Source organism: Aptenodytes forsteri, unplaced genomic scaffold (genome assembly GCF_000699145.1).
Source record: "Aptenodytes forsteri isolate BGI_AS27 unplaced genomic scaffold, ASM69914v1 Scaffold193, whole genome shotgun sequence".
NCBI lineage: Eukaryota > Metazoa > Chordata > Aves > Sphenisciformes > Spheniscidae > Aptenodytes > Aptenodytes forsteri.
Window position 1 is genome coordinate 3,100,701 of NW_008795405.1, and position 4,900 is coordinate 3,105,600.

The window sequence follows — 4,900 nt, forward strand, 5'->3', positions numbered from 1 at the left end:
GCGAGGGGTGGGCTGGGGGGTCTCCTGGGGTGCAGGACGGGTCGGGGGGACGTCCTGCCGGTGGGGTGATTGGGGTGGGGAGGAAGCCGCGCCGTGCGTGGGGCTAATCCCGGCCCCCCGCGCTTAGCTGCGCCTCCCGGGTGGGCCTGGCTTTGGGACCGCGCTGGGGGATGCTCACGGCAACTTGTGTGACCCCCTGGGCGAGTGTGCAGGCACCGTGTTGGGCAGCACCCAGGTATAGCTCGCGAGGGCGACTTTGCGGGTCCAGGATACAGGGATGGGCTTGGTTTGCTGTTGTAGGAGATTTTTGGGTACTTAGCTCTGTTTAGACGCTGTTTTCCTGCCCTCATTCTGGACCACGTACCAAAGTGGCTTTAAGTAATGCTTGTCTTCACCTGCCCGATGGGCAGCTGAGGCCCAGCGAGGTGCGGGGGCTTCCCTGGGCTGCTGGAGTAAGTCAGCAGCAGAAGAAGAGAGCGAGCCCCAGCCCCTCGGTGTCCTTTCCCAGCTGGCCTGCACTGCTGTCCTCTGATGCGAGATAAAATGTCATCCCACCGCTGTGTCATGCCATGGCTTGTGCTTGGTCCCCACGTCATCCTGGCCACAGAATCCTCCTTCCGGGAGCCACACCTGACAGTGTTAGAAACGCTTTGTGCTGGCAGGGGAGAAGAGGGGGAATCTCTCTGCATTTCTCCCTCCAGCATTTGAGAGATTAGTGACTCTGAAAGGGCTGTCAGGTCAGGATGATCTAACACTCTGGCCAAGCTGCTCTCCCCCCAGTTTACGACTTCATCCAGATTTGTCCACAGATCAAGGCCCTGCCTTCTCCCTTGCTTGCTTCCCCATCCTCTCTAGCGGCAGCGGGGCTGCACAGCGGGTTTGCAATTCAGAAACCTCCTGAACAGAATGGGTGTTATCAGGAGAAAGAGAGACCTTTGTCTGGCTGGCAGATGTTATTTCTGCATGAACATCTTTTTCCTTTTAACTGTTTAGCCACCATCTCCAGCACTGATCTGCACTCCTGCCTTCTCCGGCTTCAGAGTTCAGGGGGGAGCGGACAGAGAGTGAGGAGGTGAGGGGAAAGCTAGGTGGGCAAAAGAGCTATGGGAAAGCACCTTGCCCCATGTTGGGGTTTTACGATGCAGTGTGACAGGTCAGGCTGCCTGTCTGAGCAGCGGAGAGAAGGCAAAATGTGCCATTTGGAGTAAAAGGTGCTGTTGAAGTGGTTTGCGGTATTTGTTCAGAGAGAGGGGGGAAAATGTGGAAAAGCAGAAGGCAGAAAGACTGGCCCTGAGACTAGACCTGAACCCTGGCCCCACTGCCTTCCCTGCTACCCTGCAAAGCGGTGGTCAGGGCTGGGCAGCAGATGGAGGAGGGAGGCAGAAGCAGCTCTTTCAGGAAGGATTTGTTTTAAGTAGCCTGGCAAACAGCCATTGGCAAACAAATAAGTAATAAATAAAAGCAGGGAGGCTGCCGGCACCCCTGCAGCCTCTGACTCCATAGCACATATGGGCTTTTCTGGCTTCTCTGTAAGCTTAAACCTCTGCCTTCTTCCCAGGGCAGCATCCTAGCTCCTGTCTTCCTGCAAGTCCCATCTGAATGCCTTTCAGCTCTTTTATTTTTTTGCATGATAACACTTGAATCGCTCTGTAGCTGCTTTCCTCTTCAAGGCTTTCCCTGAGGTTAACTAGTTCATCCCTGGTTTGGTGGCTGCTGACAATGGTAAGCATAGGGTGGTCCTGCAAACGGGGACAGAAATAGCGGTGCTTGCTGGGGATGCTGGTCAGGGGTGTGCATAGGCCCTCATGGATGAATACTGTCCTCCTTCCACGCAGAGACTTCAGGCCCAAGGGAAAGTAAGGCAGATTTCATCACAGCTTCAGAGCCTACATCTGCAGAGTTGTAAAAGGAGGGGTGTCACTGCTTTAAAATATTCCTCGCAGGAAATACTCCTGTCTTAACAGACTCTGAGAGCTTTCCCAGAGCAGCAAGGAGAGGGAGAAATGTTTCTAGCACCCACAAGTGAATTCAATTGATATTAAACTAATCAGTCACCTAAACTCTTAGGCAAACATCAGTGTGCTGACTCCTCCGTGAGTCCTATAAACACCAAAGCCTTCTACCGTTGTCACTTCTGCGTTTGAAACGCTTCATACCTACTTTAATTGCTGTAAATATATTTTGTGTACTTAGCTGTAAGTTTGAAGAAAACGTTGCATTGCTGATGCACTGCGCTCAGAGCAAAAGTGGGTTTGCTTTGAGATTATTTCAGGAGAAGCAGCTCCAGTCCCAATTTCCTTCAGCTATGGCTTGATTACTTTCAGTCCCTAACCAGCTATCAGATCCCTCAAGGATGAGAGGTCTTAGAGCTTTTGAGGATCCCACTTGGCATCTACCCGCGCTTTAAGATGCCTAAACATCTTTTAAAGGCTGGCTTGAAGTTACTGCTTCAAATGTAGCTGGGACTGGTAATTAGGCTGTGATCACACCTTGTTATTAGGTGGGGACAATGGCAGCAGTTTGCTCACAGGCCAGGCCGCTATTGTTGCTGGTTAATGGGTGAGACTGGGCGCGGCAGGTCTCACAGGGCCTCTCTGCAGAGGCAGGGGGAGGTGGGGTAGAGTAGCCTGGCGGGGGGCATGGGCTCCCCTTTCCCAGCCCGCTGCCCCGGTCCCTGCATCAACCTCACCTCTCTGGCGGTTCAGCTGCCGCTCGATCTCACACCTCCTCACCAGATTCACTTTTTACGACTCATCTTGGTGGTTACCTAAGCCCCAGCGCTGTCCTGCCTTACCTGTCCTGGTACAGCCCTCTCTTAGTGGATGGCTGTGTTGGCATAAGAGCTGCAGCCATGTTAAGGGCTGCAGAGAAAACCTCTTTGGCTGAGAAATCACCTTCCTTGAAATTACTGTAATGTTGCCCAGCCTCTGGGGAGCATGAACGCCATGGTACGGAAGCATTTCAACACTGGGATCGGTTGTGCAGTTCCCAGCAGAGTCCCCATGAGAAGCTATGGGTACCATTTTGACCAAGGAGGGGCTTCTATGCTGTCGTAGTTTGATCTCAAATAAAGATGTGTTTAAAATGGAGTACCAGAACAGAGAGGCTCAGTGCTCCTGTTCAGTGGGAGCACATGAAAGCTTTGGATGACCCGATTCCCCTACCCCCAGCACCAGCATCTTGTGTCTTGTCATCTGCAGATTGTGGGTGAGCCGAGAGGAAGGCAGGATCTGAACGAGCCAAGTTCCACTGCACCCCCAAGTGCTAAAAGGAAGGTTGTGAGAGGTGGAAAAATATGTCGTCATGTAATATTGAGTTCCTCCTAACAGAGAGAGGAAGCGGCTCTGGCCCTGCTCCGCTGGGGAGCACTTTATTGTTATCTGGGAGTTGGTGGTAGGAGGCAGCTGGGGCAGGAGGTGATGGAGATTGAGACAACAAACCCCTTGATGTGCTGTGTTGGATGGGGTAGGGGAGACCAAAATTCAGAGAAGGTAGAGGTGGGGGAGTTAGGGCAAACCTCAGGTTTGGAAGGATAGCTGGGGAGCAGCTCCCAGCTGTGGTCCAAAGTGAGCCTGTGGTACCCTGAGACAAGGCGTGGGGACCCTGTTTTGGCCAAGCCAAGGTGACCATGCCGGAGGAGTCCCCTTGCTGTGCTAGCCATGCAGCAAGGTGACCCACGCTAGGATGACATGCCAGGGAAGTGGCACAGGCTGAGGTGCTGAGACGTCGCGTGAGGGCATCTGGCAAGCTGAAGGGTGACTCGCAAGGCTTGGAAGTGGCTGACCATGGGCCACAGAACACCAGCGCAGCTAGGATCCCAGCCAGCGCTGGGACAGCCCCCAGTAGCCTGGGGCTGGGGACCCACCTGGCTGGAGGACCTGGTGGCAACAGCAGGTTTGGGATGGTCTTCTCGGCATGGCTCTGGCTTGGAGCAGAGTCTCTATCCTTGGAGATATTCAAAACCTGCCTGGACATGGCCCTGAGCAACCTCCTCCAGCTGACCCTGCTTTGAGAAAGGAGGCTGGACTAGACAATCTCCCTTCAGCCTCAACGTTTCTGTGATTATTTGTCCTATCTTCTGACAAATTCGGTCACCATGGGTTAATCCCCAAGGCAGCATTAGAGAAATGACCAGAAGTCATAGACCACATAGGAGGTTTGCCTAGCTCCCCTGAGCCTGCAAGCGGTGGTCTGGAGGTCTCTACACCAGTAAGAGACTCCCAGGGCTTGCAGGCTCCGGGCTGGGGACATGCACCGTTCCTTGTGTTTCTGGGCTGCTTTTCTCAGGGAGAGGTCACAGATGGCAGAGCTTCATGGAAGGGAAGTAAAATGGCAAAAATGGCAGAAAAATGAACTAAACTTTGTAGACTTCAGAGTAAGTTTGATCTGCGCCTTGTTTGGCTCTTGGCCTGCTGCTAAGTAGGATGGATGGATTAAAGTCACAATTTAAATTAATGATCAGAAGGCCACGACCTAAGTACCTAGTTTTAATCTTGCTGTGTTGTTACACTTTTGCTCTTTTCCTAAGGACAAGTTGATTCTCAGTGATGAGTAGGGCTGAGCAGGAGGCTGCACCATGCTTAAGTGAGTGGGTTTACAGTGTAACATGCGGTTATTTAGATTCTTAACGTCTGTATTTCTTGCATTAGAAAATGGTGAGTGACACATTTCTTCATTAGATATCACTTCATGATTTATTATAAATTTGGTCCAGCTGAATTTCAGTGGAAAATGAAATCCAATTCAAAATGCAGAAAGCAAGCATTTAAAAAATGGTTTCTAGCTGGTAAAAATAAAACTGCTTAAAATGTATGGGTCCACAAAAGAAAAAGAATAAGTTTATGAAAGCATTATTTGTATATGTAATGAATTTAACAATACTATATTACTATACTATATT